The sequence below is a fragment of the Puma concolor genome, chromosome A2, assembly GCF_028749965.1.
Source record: "Puma concolor isolate L17-30 chromosome A2, mPumCon1.1.hap2, whole genome shotgun sequence".
Classification (NCBI taxonomy): domain Eukaryota; kingdom Metazoa; phylum Chordata; class Mammalia; order Carnivora; family Felidae; genus Puma; species Puma concolor.
Genome location: NC_141668.1, coordinates 73779589 through 73798667, shown reverse-complemented (window position 1 = coordinate 73798667; position 19079 = coordinate 73779589). Strand labels below are relative to the sequence as shown.

The 19079-nt window shown below is 36.4% G+C and overlaps 1 long non-coding RNA gene across 2 annotated transcripts in view; it reads right to left on the bottom strand.

The window, feature by feature from the left end:
• The window catches only part of LOC112866768 (uncharacterized), a 163337-nt gene extending 149061 nt beyond the window's left edge, over positions 1-14276 (bottom strand). For both annotated transcript variants that reach the window (XR_015247289.1, XR_015247295.1), the window contains exon 1: positions 14125-14276. This is a non-coding gene — a long non-coding RNA (uncharacterized LOC112866768). The remainder of the gene's footprint in view (positions 1-14124) is intronic.
• Between the last annotated feature and the right edge of the window lie 4803 nt (positions 14277-19079).

The window sequence follows — 19079 nt, the reverse complement described above, 5'->3', positions numbered from 1 at the left end:
CCTAGCACTGGAACCGGCAAGGCCAGGGAAGCGCCTTCCCCGGAGGCCAGCCTGGCAGAGACTCAGGAACATAAAACACATTCCAGTGGTTGCCATCTGGGTGCACAGCTGCCAGGAGCAGCCAGTGTGTGGCCTTGAGGCCTTGGGGTGAGCCAGGGGAGGGCAGGTCTGATGCCAAGGCCTGCAGAAAGCGGCCCACAGCCCATTTGGCTCTATAGACTCTACTTGTTACTGAGAACAATACTTTTATCTAGAAAGTGTGTTGTGGGAGGTTGGAATCTCCCACGTGGGGCACGGGAGTAACTTTGGCACTCCTGAGGCTATGGAGCTGGGGAGTACTCCATGTACCTTTGTGCTCTTGACTCAGGCCACAGGGAAACCCCAGAATTACCACAAAGTCATCCCAATTCTGGCTTGGCATCACCAATCAGCTAAAAGCAATTTTCGGAAGATGCTTTCATCTAGCACTTAGTGCATGCTTGTGTCCAAGTATGTGTGTTTACTGTAGGTCTATTTTTAAGAATGAACACTCTTGATTTTCACTTTTGCAAATAGATGGGGGGGGGTGCCCTAATGCCTGTTAGAACTTCAAGGGATTGGTTTTCACATGAGAGAGCTTCAGAAAGGAGAAATGGTTGAAATTATCTGGCAGCAGCTTTTGAGGGACACTTACCATGTATTTACTTTTAAAATTTCAGTTCATTTGAAAGCTAGTATAGTTAAATTAACCAAAATCTAAATTAAAAAAAAGTCCTCAATTCTTCCAGGCCTACTTCACATCATCAAACTAGGCCCCGCTGGAGGCCCCATTAAAATGGCAGCTCCCACTGAGAGAGAGACAAAAGCCCCCTCTCTGAATGGGGATGCTGAAACAGTGATGGGCTCTCAGAACTGCTTTTTTTTTTTTTAATCCATTAAAAAAAAAAGTTACCTCTGCATTGACTGTGAGAGAGTATTTATTTAGCTCTCCACACTGTGGGAAACAGAGGCGTTCTCCCTTATAAGGACACCCAGACCTTCTTGGGAGAGGAGAGAAATATGAATCCATAACATGGCTGAACAAATTCCTCCTCGCAACTGAATTCATGGAATGTTTTGGATGTGAACAGCTTAATTTTGGTGTGGTCTGGGACAAATTAATATGACTTAAATCCCACCTCACAGAGGAAGCTTCTCTTCATGACGTGGGTGGGGTTAGCACACTCACTTCCCTCAGAATTCTAACAGTGCTCTCCATTACATTTAAATGTGGCTCCCCCTCTGTCCCAGCAAGAAAAACTTCAGGAATAAAGAAATCAAAAAAGGAATAGAGAAATCAAGAACAAACTAAAAATGTATCTAAAAAACCTAATTGTGTCAAGTGTCCAGTATATGACTGTGATATTTCTTGCTACATGAATGTTACGAGAGTCTTCATGCAACAGAATAAATGCTTCTATAGGGTCTTTGTATTTGGGGAGTAAATATATTAAACACAATGATTGTTCTTCCAGTATTTCTCATGAAGCCCTGGGAATGGCTATTCCATCCACAAAGAGACTAACAAGGAAGTATCACTCTCTTCTTTCAGAAGATGAAAAGGCTTTCACCATAATCCTTAATCAGACACTTCTGTTCTGTCACAGAGAGCTCAGTCTCTTCTTTTTTATTAAAAAAAAAATTTAAATTTACATCCAAGTTAGTTAGCATATAGTGCAACAGTGATTTCAGGAGTAGATTCCTTAATTCCCCTTACGCATTTAGCCCATCCCCCCTCCCATAACTCCTCCAGTAACCCTTTGTTTGCTCTTCATACTTAAATGTCTCTTATGTTTTGTCTCCCTCCCTGTTTTTATATTATTTTTGCTTCCCTTTCCTTATGTTCATCTGTTTTATATCTTAAAGTCCTCATATGAGTGAAGTCATATTATATTTGTCTTTCTCTGACTAATTTCGCTTAGCATAATACCCTCTAGTTCCATCCACACAGTTGCAAATGGCAAGATTTCATTCTTCTTGATTGCCAAGTAATAGAGAGCTCAGTCTCTTTAGCAGAGACTTAAAATGAGCTTTGATGTCATCCTTTCCAGAACCAAATTTCTTTATTTTTGCATACTGGAAATAAAAAGAATTACCACCTCATATGGGAGTAGGTTCTTGAGTCAAAGCTACTGTGAGTATCAGCTATGTGCTTTGGATTTAGGAACCCGCTTGCAGATTGTTCACACACTTTACCTCTTTAGTTACCTTGTATTTGTAGAAGGGGGTAGTAAGAAAGATTACTCCTTGATGATCAATAATAGAATCGCTTGTATTTGGCTTTAAAATGCATCATATGCCTGTTCTTTCTGCAGACATATGCACATGATTATGTTTGGGTTCAGTTAATGTTAAAATTAGATCACTTTCCCTGAATAACTGATCATTGAGAGAAGTTCTCCAAGAATCAAGATGGGTTGTTAGGCACTTAGGGGTGGAATCCCAGGCAAGATGCCATTTTTGAGATGCTCCTAGGCTAAGGTAACCAGATGAGGGTGGTTACATGCACTTAGAGACCATGAAATGTGGAGAACCAGCTGACAACACCACTCTATGAGAACTGTCTCTGTAGTGGGAACGGGTGTAAAAGCAATCTAACACAGGGCTCCTGTTCCAGACTAGGCTCCTCAGAACACGTGTCTCTCCCTATACGCATTGATAGTACAGCATTTTTCTATCAGAATAGTATTTTGGCCAAGAATAGTAGAGCTGTGTAATTTATTACCACCGATAGAAGCCTCTGAAAATTAATCAATAAAAGGTACAAATGTTTGCATTCCTTTTTCACTACAGGAATTATAGGCCTTTGGAAGTACAAAGAACATCCCTGAGAATGGGTTTTCAAATGTTTTTTTCCCCTAGTAGTGGATTCCCTTAAAAAATAAAATAAAAATAAATACAGGCCTACCTGGAATTCTAATATGTAAAATAATACTAGGGCATCTTACTGAATGAGGAAAATTTTAAGGGCACCGGGGTGACTCGGTTAAGCATCTGACTCGATTTCAACTCAGGACATGATCTCACCAGTACATGAGTTCGAGCCCCACATCAGGCTCTGCGCTGACAGCACGGAGTCTGCTTGGGATTCTTTCTCTCCCTCTGTCTCTACTCCTCCCCGGCTTGAGCACTCTCGCTCTCTTTCTCAAAAGAAATAAACATTAAAAAAATACATAAAAAATAAAATGAAGATAAATATAGGCCTACATGGAATTCTAATATGTAAAATAACAGTAGGGCCTCTTGTTGAATGAGGAAAAATTTAGGGTTCCAGAAGCTTGTTTTGAAACTCACTGTGTTAATATGATTTTTAAACTTTCTGAACAAGAAGTTGTATAAGTCATCTGAGAATGCAACAGGACAGTAACAAACAGATGTCCTAAAATATTAGGGAAATTGGATCATTTTACTATAAGAACACGCACTAAATACAGAGACAAAGAATGAGGGTTTTCAGTAAGTGACCAAAGGTTATACTACTTTGTGACAAACTCAGGACCCAAATTCATTTTTTCCCCCACTTGCAAGCTACCGTATGATGCTGTCTTTGGAGTCTGGAATGCCTTTGAAATCAGGCTGTATGACACTCTAATCAATTTTAATGATCTACAGCTTTTAGAAGTTGGTAAAAAAATTTTATAGCAATGAACAACTTTCTACCTTTTTTTATGCTACCACAAAACTGATCATGATTCTCAGAGATATTTTTATGTTAATAAAAATCATTTATATTTCTTTGGCCTGGTATGCATGGTTTAAATACCGTCACTTGCATTCTGGAGCTGGACATAGGACATGACATCCCTGACCAGTAAATCCCTTGAATGAGTGCATTTTCCCCCTCTGTGCATGTCTCCTTCTCGTCCATTGTCTGTCTTCTTTTCATGTCTGTCAGGCGGTGGCCATGACTGTGCACTTATAAAGGTCAGTGACCCAGCAGAGAGGGCAGGCCCTGCAGAAGGCCTGTTGATGAAGCATTTCAATGCACACTGAATTTGTTAGCTCTCTGGCTTACTCCCAGGGGCAGGGTACAATTGTTTCCTGTGTGGCATGGCACCCACCTGGAACTCTTATGGTATGGGCCATTCCAACCAGGAATCTTGAAACCACATCCTACAAAGTAAACACCCAATATTTCCCAGCTTACTACATTCTTTTATCTGGCTCTCCTTCCCTTGATTTGTCTACATACTCAATAAAATTAAAACAAAGATTTCCCTTACTTACATGAATGGTCAGTCACAGAGATGTTTTCAAAGGATTATTTGTAAAATGGAGAGGCCACATGGACAGTAAACTCGCATCTTTCAGCTGAAGAGTTTAGAAGGTGATGGTCCTAAGCTGCTTCCTATTATACATACTAAATTAAGCAAAAGCAGACTTGATACTTCTCTTGAGATTGTCTCAAGAAAGGCAACCATTTGTTTCTCTGTTTGGAGCATCTACCTTTTGGTAAAGCAATGATGATCTAGAAGTGGAAACCACTGATTGAAAAATGAAAGGCTCATCTCAAATTTCAAACTGCTACAATCTTTGCTGCAAGTAAAGAAAGGCAGCTCTTAGGTGAAATCAGATGCAAAAGTTTTAGTTATATGTTGTGGTTCTGGCCATAAGGGAGTACCAAGTATCAGATTATCCTTCCTATAGAAAGCAATTATAAGCTCTAGACAAAATATTAAAGGACAGCTATTTAAACATATTGGACAGAGACCAAAGCAGGCAGAAACCAGAGGAAATTTGATCCTTGAAATAAGGAACCATTCTGGATAAGATCAATATGTTTATGGGTTTCCCCAAGGATGCTCTAGAGTCTACCTGGGACAAGACAACTTCACTTCAAACAGAAAGTCATAGTCTTATTGGCCTGAGGGTTCAGAGGATGAAGTTTGGGAGCTATCATAGTGACTGGAAATTAAGGGGTAAAAATCCCATAAAGAGGGACCAGCAGGGAATAGGCCTCAAAACTACTTATATCATCCTTTCAAATCCTTGCCTGACCTCTGAACTATGCATGTGCAGTTCAGAGATTCCAAATTGCCCTGTGGAAAACTACAGCCAGGACACTGAAAGAATAGAACAGAGATTCCAGCTTCTGCCCACTGCATAGAGACAGACTTTAGAATCGGAGTCCTGCCAAGTTTGAGGAGCTTGGTGATTTCTCAAGATTTTTACTTAAACTTTAGAAAAGCCGTGCCTTAGACATAGAGACTAGATATCATATTTAAGAGATTTGCCCTGGGACTAATGACAAAACTGAAATGGACTCCATCAAAGCATCAAACCTAGTCTCTACAAGTTCAGGGTGCAGGGTGATCAGCCAATAATGTAACTACCAACTAGAACAAAATTCATTACTATTCAGAGGAAAATAACAAAAACCAGAGTCTATAAGGAACCCTCTACAATGTCTAGTATACATTAAACAATTACTAGACATATGAAGAAACAGAAAACGTGACCAAATAGTAAATGACACAAGATGACTCAGATGTATGAAAGACTTTAATGCAGCTATTATATATTTGTAAAAGGACTTGAAGGATAAGATAATCATAATGAGCAGACATGTAGGGAATTAGAGCAAAGATATGGAAATTATAGAACTGAAAAGTATAATATTTAAAACCAAATTCAACAGATAGGCTTAAGAGTAGTAAAAAGATTCAGGAAATTTTTTTTTTTTTAATTTTTTTCAACGTTTTTTATTTATTTTTAGGACAGAGAGAGACAGAGCATGAACGGGGGAGGGGCAGAGAGAGAGGGAGACACAGAATCCGAAACAGGCTCCAGGCTCTGAGCCATCAGCCCAGAGCCCGACGCGGGGCTCGAACTCACGGACCGCGAGATCGTGACCTGGCTGAAGTCGGACGCTTAACCGACTGCGCCACCCAGGCGCCCCCAGATTCAGGAAATTTGAAGACATCAGTGGAGACTATCCAATCTGAAGAACAGACAGAAAAAAATGTTTTACAAGTATGTCAAAAGAACTTCAGGGTCCTGTGGGGAAAACATCAATCTAAAAATCATTTAATTGGGTTCTCAGAAGAAGAGGAGAGAGAAAATGAAAGAGAAAAATAAATTAGTAAATAGATGAAAATCTCCCAAATTTGGTAGAAAACGTCGTTATAGAGCCAAGCAGCTCAGCAAACCCATGTAAGTACAAAAAAAACCCCAAATACACAAACAAACAAACAAACAAACCCCACAACAACAAACCACATGTAGGCACAATTAAGCCAAGGTTCTGAAAACCAGTTGAAAAGTTGTCAAAGGAAAAAGACATCACTAAAGGGAGAGTGATTATCACTGACTTTTCAACAGAAACAATTGAACATCTTTAAAGTGCTGAAAGATAAATTCAGTGCATTTAGAATTCTATATCCAGCAAAAATATCCTTCAGAAATGAAGGTAAAGTCTGACTTCCTAAAGATATGTCAAAGAAAAATTTTCAGGCTAAATGGAAATGATAGCAGGTACAAACTCAGATCAACAGAAGCAATAAATAGCACCAGAAATTGTTACACAAAAGTGGATATGTGTAAAATATTTTCTTTCCAATTAAAAAAAAGAGCTCACTGTTTAAAGCAAAGTTTATAACACTGTATTTTACTATTTACAATACATGCATATATATGTGACTGGGCATTAATAGAATTTTACTGTTGCTAGATTTTTACATTTTACATGCAGGAGTAAAATATTCACTCTACTAGGTAGGCCACAGTAAGTTAAGAATGCATTGTATAATACCTAGAAAATACCTTAAAAAATCCAAAAAGGTAGAGTCTAAATCCATAGAGAAATTAAAATGAATATTCTAAATATGTGATTAACCCAAATAGCATAAGGAAGGAAAAACAAAGGAAAAAAGATGGAACAAATAGAAAACAAATAGAAAAATGGTAAACCTAAGTTCAACTATATCAATATTAAATGTAAATAAACTAAACACCAATTAAAATTATGGCAAATAGCATAAAAAGCAAGATTCAAGAATATGCAATCTATAAGAGCTACAAGGAGACTAATAGATTAAAAATAAAAGTGAGGAGATACTCATGCAAACCCTAAGCAAAAGAAATACGGTGTGGCTATATTAACCCAACACAAATGTGGGCTTTGAGCAAAGGGAATGACTAGAACTTAAAGGCATTCCATAATGATAAAATGTTCATTTCAATAGGAAACACAATAATCATAAATGTTTATGCAGTTAACAACAGCTTCAAAATACATGAAGCAAAAACTGACAGAACCAAGGAAAGAAATAAATCCACAATCACAGTTAGAGACTTGAACATCATGGTTTCAGTAACTGATAGAAAAACTAGATGAAAAATCAAGACTCTAGCAGATTTGAACATCATCAACCAGTCTGACCTAATGGACTTTTATAAAATGCTATACCCCCAAACTTCAGGACACATGTTCTTTTCAAGCACACATAGAATATTCATCAGGATAGGCTGTATGTTGGGCCATAAAATAAGTCTCAAATTTCAAAGGATTGAAATTTTACAAAGTTATTTCCTTACACAGTAGAGTTATAGTAGAACTTAACAACACTAAGAACCTTGAAGACTGCAAAAGGAACTGTGGTTCAAAGGAAAAATAAAAAAGGAAAATTGGAAACCATTTAAACATTTTTTTAATGTTTATTTTTTTTTAATTTTTTTTAACGTTTATTTAGTTTTGAGATAGAGAGAGACAGAGCATGAATGGGGGGAGGGTCAGAGAGAGAGGGAGAAACAGAATCGGAAGCAGGCTCCAGGCTCCGAGCTGTCAGTACAGAGCCCGACGCGGGGCTCGAACTCGTGAACCACGAGATCATGACCTGAGCCAAAGTCGGACACTTAACCGACTGAGCCACCCAGGCGCCCCTAATGTTTATTTTTTGAGAGAGACAGAGAACATGAGTGGGGGAGGGGCAGAGAGACAAGGGGACAGAGGATCCAAAGTGGGCCCCATGCTGACAGCAGAGAGCCTGATGCAGGGCTCAAACCCGCTAACCACGAGATCATGACCTGATCCAAAGGCAGACGCTTAACCAACTGAGCCACCCAGGCATCTCAGAAACCATTTAAAAGTAAGTGATCGTGAACATATAACACATCAAAATTTGCAGAATGCAGTTAAATCGGTGTTTAGAGGGAATAAACTTTAAACGATATTTTAGTATATGTTCTGCCGAAGTGGGCACATTAAATGATATTTTGATATCATTTAAAACCAATGATATAAAACCAATGATGTAAGATTTCACTTTAAATTGCTCTAAAAGAAGAAATTAGGCCATATACATAATTTCCGTATATAAAACCATTTTTTTAAAGAGCAGAAATTGATAAAATACAAAACAATAGAAGAAATTAATAAAAGCCAAAAGACGTTTCTTTGAAAAGATTAAATAAAATTAACAAACTCCTAGCAAGGCTGATCAAGAAGAAAAGAGAAGCACGAATTACCAATATCAGGAATGAAATAGAGAATAATACCATGGGTCCTATAAACATTAAAATGATAATAAAAAATAAGGGAGTAATGCCTTTATGCTAATGGATAGTATAGGAACAATTGGATAAACCTTTTGAAACATATGAACCATAGCTCCCACCTCACACCACACACAGGTATTAATTGAGATGTTTTTAGATCCGAACCTAGAATCTAAAACTAGTAAGTTTCTAGAAGAGAGCATAGGAGAATATAATATCTTTGAGACCATGGGTTGGCAAATATTTCTTATTAGGAGACAAAAACATTAAACATAAAAGGGATATTTAAAAATTGGACTATCAAAATTTTAAGACTTCTGTTTATCTAAAAGACCCATTAATTAAATAAAACAATAAGGCACAGATTGTAAGAAAATATAATGCATATGTATATCTGAGAAAAGAGCTATATAGGGAATACATAAATAACTACAAATCAACAAGTAAAACTCAAACAAGAATTTAAAAATGGACAAAACACTACTACAACATATACTTCACAAAAGAAATGTACAAGAATAAATGCTCAAACATCATTCACTGTCGAGATTTGCAAACTAAAACCGTAGCAATATATCATTTCATACCAAATCTTGGTGAGACCGTAGAATACCTAAAACTATCATACTGTGTTAGTTGGAATATAAAATGGTACCATCTATATTATAATGTCTTATGAAGTTAAATATACAACTACCCTATCACTCAGTAATTCTACTCCTAGGTTCTTATTCAAAGGAACTGAAAATATGTCCACAAAAAAAATGTATATGAGAATATTATAGAGGTTGGGATTTACTGAAAGTGGGTGAAACAGAAATTTCTAAGGTGATACAAATATTCTCTATTACATTTATCAAAACTCATTGAATTGTACACTTCAGATATGTGCGCTTCACTGTAAATGAATTTTACTTCAAAATTTTTTTTTAAAAAACCCACAACATTATCAGTTCTCCCCAAACTTGATTTAGAGATTCAGTGCAATCCCAGTCAAGGTTCCAGTAAGTTATTTTGTGGACACTGACAAACTAATTACAAAGTTTTTATGGAGATGCATAAAACCCAGAATAGACAATACAACATCAAAGAACAAATTGGAGGATGGACACTACCTGGCTTTAAAACTTAGTATAAAAACTGGAGTAGTCAAGACAGTGTGCTGTTAGTGAAAAAACAGATCAGGGGAACAGAATAGAGAGGCCAGATGTAGACCCACATAAACAGAGTCAACTGATTTTTGACACAGGAGCAAAGGCTATACAATGGAGAAAAGGCAGTCTCTTCAACCAATGGTATTGGAACAAATGGACATCCACATGCAAAAAAAAAAAAAAAAAAAAAAAAAAGAATCTAGATAAATCTTACACCCTTCACAAAAATTAACTCAAAATGGGTCAAAACCTAAATGTAAAATGTGAAATGATAAAACCAAAGATAACATAGGAGAAAACCTGGATGACCTTGGGTATGGTGATGATTTTTTGGATACAACACCAAAAGCATGATCCATGAAAGAAATAATGAATAAGCTGAACTTCCTTAAAATTAAGCACTTATGCTCTGTGAAATATAACGTCAAGAGAATAAGAAGACAAGCCAGAGACTGGGAGGAAATACTTGCAAAAGACACATTTGATAAAGAACTGTATCCAAAATATACAAAGAACCCTTAAAACTCAAGAAGAAGAAAATAAACAATCTGATTAAAAGGTGGGATAAGAAAAATCTTATCAGATACCTCATGGAAGAAGACATGCAGATGGCAAATATGCACCTGAAAAGGTGTTCCATATCACATATGTCATTAGAGAACTGCAAATTAAAACAACAATGAGCTATCACTACATACCTATTAGAATGGCTAATATCCACAACACGGACAATACCAAATGGCGAGGAAGAGGTGGAACAACAGAAACTCTCATTGATTGCTGGTGGGAATGAAAAATGGTACAGTCATTAGGAAAGATAGTTGGTGATTTCTTACAAAACTAAACAAGTCTTCACATATGATCCAGCAGTTGCACTCCTTGGTATTTACCCAGAGGAACTGAAAACTTATGCTCACACAAAAACCTGTACAAAGGTGATTATAGCAGCTTTATTCATAAGTGCCCAAACCTAGAAGCATCCACAATGTCTTTCAGTAGGTGAATGGATAAATAAACTATGGTACATCCAGAAACTAGAATATTAATTAACACTAAAACTAAATGGGCTCTCAAGGCACAAAAAGACATGGGAGAACCTTGAGTGCATATTACTAAGTGAAAGAAGCAGTCTGAAATCAGCTACACAGTGTATGATTCTAACTATATAATATTCTGGGAAAGACAAAATTCTGCAGATAATAAAAAGTTAATGGTTGCCAGGGATTGGGGAGGAGGGAAGGGTACTTTATAATGATGGATATTTATCATTTGTTCAAACCCATAGAAAATACACCACCAAGAGTGAACCCTAATGTCAACTATGGACTTTGGGTAATTATAATGTGTCAATGTAGGTTTATCAGTTGTAACAAATGTAACACTCTGGTTGGGGCTATTGACAATGGGAGAGTCTACTGGGCAGGGAGTAGATGGGAAATCTATGTATCTTCCCCTTGATTTTGCTATGAACCTGAAATTACTCTGAAGAAAATGTCTTAAAAAAAAAAAGCAAGAAAAAAACCCAACTTCATGCTTGCTACTTTTTCTCTATGAGATAAAATCACAATTTCATAAAAAATTGAAAGAAGGATGTAAAAGTATCCTTAAATGATAATCCTTAAGCCTTTGTATATGCTCTATTCATTACTTCTTTGTTTTTCAAATGTTTATTTATTTTTGAGAGAAAGAGAGAGAGAGAGAGAGAGAGACAGAGAGAGAGCAAGTGGAGAGATGCAGAGAGAGAGGGAGACAGAGAACCCTAAGCAGGCTCCATGCCATCAGCACAAAGCCTGATGTGGGACTTGAACTCACGAACCATGAAATCATGACCTGAGCCCAAATCAAGAATCAGAGGTGTAACTGACTGAGCCATCCAGGTGCCCCTATTCATTACTTCTATTTGCTTGTTTTGTGGAAGAATTGTTTCTAATACATATAAAGAATTAGGAAAAAAAAAAAAACCCTAAACTAATAACTGGTAGACATGTAACTTCTTAGAGACTTGGAAAGACACTTTGACAGGACCTATCAAAACAGAAATTGCTATAACTTTGACCCAGCTCTCCCCCTTGTCCCTAGAAATATTCACATAAAGTGCCAACAGATATGTGGGCAATGATCTCACTGTAGCATGGCTTGGAATAAGAACAAATTGGAGACAATTTAAATGTCTATCAACAGGGCCATGGTTAACAAATTATGGCCATCTGGGTTAATAAATACTGTGCAGCTGTTAAAAGAAAGCATAAATATTAGATGTGTATGAGATACTTTTGTGTGAAAGATACTTTTTGTGTGAAAGATACTTTTGTGTGAAAGAACATGAATAATAATATCTCGTTTTTAAAAAAATTATTTATTTTGAGAGAGAGAGAGAACATATGCAAGTGTGCAAGCAGGGGAGGGGTAGAGACAGAGAGAGAGAGAGAGAGAGAGAGAGAGAGAGAGAGAGAGAGAATCCCAAGCAGGCTCCTCGCTGCCAAGACAGAGTCTGACACAGGGCTTGATCTCACAAACTGTGATATCATGACCTGAGCTGAAATCAAGGGTCAGATGGTTAACCTACTGAGCCACCCAGGTGCCCTGATATTATCTCATTTCTGTAAAAATAACTCCTTTATTCCTCTCTTTGCTTCTTTCCTTCCTTTTTCTTTGTAAATGAATTGAGAATGCCCTAAGGATACACATCAAACTATTAGCAGTGGTTACCACCTGGAGAAAGGGAGTGGAAAGATGGCAAGTGAGAACTTTAATCTTTTTTTAAAATTTCTTAAATAATTTTTTTAACATTTTATTATTGTTTTTACAGACAGAGAGAGATAGAGCATGAGCGGGGGGGGGGGGGGGGGGCGCGCAGAGAGAGAGAGGTAGACACAGAATCTGAAGCAGGCTCCAGGCTCTGAGCTGTCAGCACAGAGCCTGTGCTCGAACCCATGAACCAACCGTGGATCATGACTGAGCCCGAGTAGACACTTAACCAACTAACTGAGCCACCCCAGAGCCCCCCGCTTTTTTTTACTTTCTGTATGCCTATTATACTTTAACTTTTCTTCTCAATGAATGTATGGTTGTTTTGTAATTAACATTTTTTCCCTAATTTTCTTGAGATGCAATTGACATATAACATTGTATAAGTTTAAGGTAATTGTATAAGTACAAGGTAATGATTTGATATATGTATGTATTGCAAAATGACTACCATGTAAGCTTAGTTAACATCTGTCAGCTCACATAGTTACAAACTTTTTTTTCCTTGTGATGAGAACTTTTAAGATCTATTTTTTTTAGCAACTCAGTTACCACACTGTACATTACATCCAAGAACTTAATTTATCTTATAGGTGGAAGTTATGCCTTTTGATCACCTTCATTCATTTCCCTATCACCCCCTCTCCCTGGCCCCACCTCACCTCTGGTTGTTTCAAAAAGAAAGGAGGACAAGGAAGGAAGGAAGGAAGGAAGGAAGGAAGGAGGGAAGGAGACAACAGTTATCTGTACTGCAGAGCCAAAGGACCACCTAATCATCAGCGTTCATGATTGATCAGGACTTGGAAGAATGACTTCAGGTAGGACCAGATTCGACCCCAGACAATTGCGAATATTTCTTATTTTTAAAGACAGAATAGTAGACACCACCACTTCCCTTGGTAACCATTTTCATTTGTAATGATCTTGACAAGGAGACATTACTTTCTTCTGAGTATCTCTGTCCCGAGTGTAGAAACAGAACAGCTGATCATCATATATTAACACACAGCGTTAACTTTCAATTACCCATGATAAGGTTAGGGGAGGTGCAGTGACTTTGATAAGGAAACCCACCCCCCACTTCCCATTGTTATGTTTCCCTTTTTAGAGCCCATCACTGTGAAGCTGGAATAACTTGAAGATCGGAGGTACACTGTACAGGCACAGCCTGGGAGTCAGCTGTGTGCCTGTAGGCAAAGTAGTTAAGCTTTCTAAACCTCAGTTTCCTCATTTGGAAATGATTACAATCATAACGGTAATGATGATAATAATTCCTCCTACCTTGCGGGCCAGTTGTAAGAATTAGGGGTGCCTAGGTGGCTCAGTCGGTTAAGCTCCCGACTTTAACTCAGGTCACAACCCCCCGGTTGGTTAGTAAGTTCCAGCCCTGCGTCAGGTTCTGTGCTGACAGCTCAGAGCCTGGAGCCTGCTTCGGATTCTGTCCCTGTCTCTGCCCCTCCCCCGCTCACGCTCTCTCTCAAAAATAAACATTAAAATAAAAAAGAGTTATTAGGATTAATTAAAACACCTTGCTCATAGTAAGTCCTCAATCATGATTATATTTAATCCAACCCTCTAAGGTAACCCAGAGTGCTAGTGGAGTAGAGCGGAGATAAGAACTCACATCTCTTTACTTCAAGGACCCTACATTACAGGGCTTCTGTTAGTCTCTGTGACAACGGTAACTTTTGGGTTGTTATTACTTTACCTGACGGTTGCTCGTTCGCTGCTCGCCTTGTTGAGATCCACTTTATAGTTCAAGAGAGTCTCACATTCAATGTGCCCCGCTTATCCGCCGATCCGCTTTCTGCGGCTTCCGTTTCCCACCGGCACCCATGGTCCGGAAGTAGATGGTCTGCGTTCTGAGGCGCTCTGTCGCAACGCCTACGTCATTCACCACGCTTCATCTCATCTCCGCAGGCAGTTTATCATCTCGTGTCATCACGAGAAGGAGGGTGAGTACAGTACAATAAGATATTTTGAGAGCAAAGGAGACTACCTTCACATAACTTTTATTATAGTATATTGTTGTAATTGTTCCATTTTATTATTAGTTATTACTGTTAATCTCTTACCTTGCCTAATTTATAAATTAAACTTTATCATAGGAATCTATGTACAGGAAAAAAACATATATAGGGTTCAGGGGTACCAGCAGTTTCAGCCATCCACCAGGGATCTTGGAACGTATTCCCCACAGTTAAGGGGTGGGTAGAGTATAACGTACACGTATTCTAGAATGTAAAGGGTTATTCTTTACATGAGGATCATGGGCAGTATATTCGTTCATCCTCACCAGAAAGGTTCACACTAGAGGAAATGGGATTATACTTCACCAGGAGGGATTTAGATTAGACAGGAAGAAGAACTTCCTGACCGATGATTTCCTTCCCAGCAGGCCTTAAAAATAGAATACTCACCCGTTTATCAGTTTTTAAGATACAGGCAGTTAGAATAGATGGTTTTTCAAGATCGCTTTAATATTAGGATTACTTTTATCAGAAGCTGTTTCTAAGAGGAACTCATTTTATGCCCATCTATGAATTAAAGAATTTACAGGGATTTTTTCGTTCCCAAAGCAATGGGAAATACTTTTTGTCTTGCCTTGTCTCTTTAAAGGCCTATAAAATTATACCAAACTGCTTTAGCAAGCTAAAAAATATGGGAAGTACACAGAAAGAGATTTAGGAAAATATTGTGTGATAAAAATTTACATTTGTATAGCACATTAAAATTATTTACTACAAATATTATTTATAGATATTTGAGTGAACTCTAAGGGGCTTAGGACCGCGTCTGAAATCTAATTCTTTGGACTGGTCGGTCTGTGTAATTGGACTCCACCATGCAGACAACTGAGAATAAATATAAGGTAACACTGACATCTAGTGGATTCTACATGTTATTGCCATTGTTTGGGGTGGACCTTAACAAATTTAACATCAACTCAAAGTTAACATCAGTTATTTTAGACACTGGACTGATAGGACCTGAGAGTCCCTTCCCCTTATTTTAAGAGTACATTAAAAAAAAAGTTTTCAAAGATATGTTAGTACTTAAAAATTGTTATTTTATTGTTGTTTTCTAATTTTATTTTATTTTGCGAACTGAATGTGATCTGTGTGATGGTGACTTGGAATTTCTTGAAACTTCTTTTAAAAGCCAGCCCATGCTAGCTTTTTGTCATTGTTCTATGTGCACACAGAAACAAAATATACTTTGGTTTGGTTTGGTTTTGGTTTTTGCAGAGTTCTTATATATAAGTGTGAATTTGGTTGTCCCAAGTTTTCTGTATCTTAAGGATTTGAGGCATGAGGGAATTACTTTATTATACTGTGATACAAATAAGGTAAAAATCTTCCTCTATGATTGTGGTTTGTCATCATCTCATTATACTTCTGTCAGGTTTTTTGCTTTCTGTATATACACTGTTAAATGCACATAAATTCATGGCTTTTCAATCTTCTTAGTGAAATGGTCTTTTAGATTATGTAGTGTCTCTCTTTGTCCTCATTATTGCCTTTTGCCTTAAGTTCCATTTTATATATCATTAGTATTGCCACAATAGCTTCCCTTGGGAAATTACTTGCTGGGTATTTCTTAAATCCTTTTATCGTTATTGACCTTTTTGTGTCCTTTTGTCTAAGTTGTTTCCCTTGTAAGCCTTACATGGCTGGCTTAAAAAAGTCTGGGGCGCCTGGGTGGCTCAGAGCCTGGAGCCTGCTTCAGATTCTGTGTCTCCCTTTTTCTGTCCCTCCCCTGCTTGCACTCTGTCACTCTCTGTCTCTCAAAAAATAAAATACTATGTTAAAAAAAAGTTTAAAAAAAAATTTTTTTTTTAACGTTTATTTATTTTTGAGGCAGAGAAAGACAGAGCATGAACGGGGGAGGGGCAGAGAGAGAGGGAGACACAGAATCGGAAGCAGGCTCCAGGCTCTGAGCCATCAGCCCAGAGCCCGACGCGAAGCTCGAACTCACGGACCGTGAGATCCTGACCTGAGCCGAAGTCGGATGCTTAACCGACTGAGCCACCCAGGCGCCCCAATGTTAAAAGTTTTTTAAAAATATCTGAGGATCTCTTTCAATAGTGAGTTTATTCTCTTTACAAATACTGTAATTATTGATATATTTAAACTTACTTCCACAATCTCATTTTGTGTTTTTTTAAATTTACTGTGTTTTCTCTGTATTTTCTTTCTCTTTTTATTATGATCCATTGTATATGTATATATATATACACACACACACATATATATATATATATATATATACAATATATATATGTATATATTCCTCTCTCCACTATTTTAGGATACATTGTACTATCATTTTCTTTTAGCTTTTTTATCATGAAATCGTTCAACTGTGCAAGTATGTGTATGACCACTCATGTGCCCTTCTCCCAGCTTTAAGAAGTTTTAACCCTAGAATTTGGCTGTAACTGCCTCAGGTTTATTAAATAAGAAATAAACAAAAAGGACAGATTCAGTTGAAGTCTTTGTGTATCCCTCCTCAATCTCAGTTTTCCTTCTCTCTCTCTCAAGGATTCACCTCTGTTATGAATTAGATGTTTATTAATTCCATATTTGCTTTAACATTTTTTCTGTATTTTCTAGTTTTAAATGTTTTGCTATTTTAAACATCTATATGAATAATATATCTTTCTTATCAACATTATGGTTTTGACACCCATTTGTGTTAGTTGACACGCATCTGGTTCACCACTTTAATTCCTGTACAGTAGTATTCCATTTGCATATATACATTTTTGTCTTACCTATTCTCCTGTTGATGGATATTTAGTTTCTCCTTAAGTTTTTCTTATTTCAAACAATGTTAGAATGATGTTCTTTCGATTTCTCCATGTGCACAGGTGTAAGAATTTCTTTAAAGCAACTCTTTTGTTGATGTACCCCCGAAAATAATCTTGACAAACTATGTAATTTCTTGCACTCTTTAGTGATAGTATTTAAATGTTTTCATTTAAAATTTGAATTGTAGCAAATGATGTGATGTTTGGTTTATTGTAAATATTGATATTTTAAAATATAACTGTTCAAAAAATACAAATATCAAAGGAGGTTGATAGGTACCAATATCATCAGTATAAAGTTACATGAGAAGTTCTATTATATAGTAGTCGGAAATTTTACATTGTTCCCTTTCCAGCTTCAATGCGGGTTTCCAATACACTCTACAGAGTTTTATCCTAATGCATTGTTTGATATTTGAAAATATTTTCTCTATTGCCCTATCATATTTCCTTACAACAAAATATACATCAAAATGTAGACATTTTTTCTCTGTGGCCAAAAGACTCTGAGTGGTAAAACATTTCATTCTGAATTGAGCTATTTGTACCATTATAAGCAGTACAAAATTGGTCAAGGCAACATAATTATTTTGGTGAATGGGTATTAAGCATAAATATTAAATTTTTACCAAAACCATATTTGGTAAAATATGTTTGAGTGTTTTTCAATTAGTTTATGTATCTATGGAAAAATAATTATTATTGCTAGAAAACTATGAGTGCAGCACCAATCCTATTCCTGCTTTTTATTTGTATAGCTGAAGCTGCTGAGAATATTGTTCATATAAAAAAAATGGATGAGAATGGAGTATTTTGCTAGAACCATGTCAATTATTTGAACTTATAATGAGTCATACTGTAAAAAATAATGTAATTATCTATCATAAATGTTAATAACCTGTCAGCTGACAACTCAATTAGATCTGCTTTCAGTTTTGTTGAAAGCAAATTTTGGAAACAACCTGATTTACAAAATGTTCTGTCATACAGATATTATAGTCATTCACTTTCTCAGATTCTGGGAAATACACCAAAAAGTCTTTAGCAGTCCTATGGAAAAATTATACTTGTTGCTGTTTTACTTAGAGGCGTCTTGTAAAACCAATATAACTAGAAAGTTTGGGGAAAATAAATATATTGTTAATTTCAAAACAGCTTTGCTAATATGATAATTTTTGATAAACATCCATAATCTCATGTTTTAAAGATATTTTCATCAAAATCTTAGAACTATAGATTTCTATAATTCAGTCCACTTAGAATGGCAGACTAAAACTTAATTTGCAAAACTATCGGCCAAATTAAAGCTTCTGATAGAAAAAGTGTGACTTCATTTTTTAAAATTCAAACATGTGTTAATACACATTTCAAGGTATATTATGAAAGCCAATGAAAAATAAAAGTGCATATTTTTCTATTGAAAAAGAGGAAGTTACTGTGATATATATAGCTCTAATATAAAATATTCTTTTTGTAAGTAGTAAGTAGTACTGTTTTTCATTATTTAATTTGAAATACACAATATGTAGCCAAAATAGCATGATATATGTGAAAAGCAGTAAGCAAAGACATGGGATTTCTTTTGGTAAGAAAGTGTGTGTGTGTTTGCTTATTGAACTCTCTTTTTTATCTTTTGGAAATCATGTAAAAAACTTAAAATAATTTTAATGCTTTCAAAGACATCATCTTATCTGTCTTTAAAACAATAAAGGTATATTTGCTGTAAATATATTGAACCACAATTTAATAGGAACCAGAAACATTTTATAAGGTGACATCAGATCATCTTATATAAACTTATATAATTATTACTACATAATTATATAAGTGGTATATAAATAATACATAAT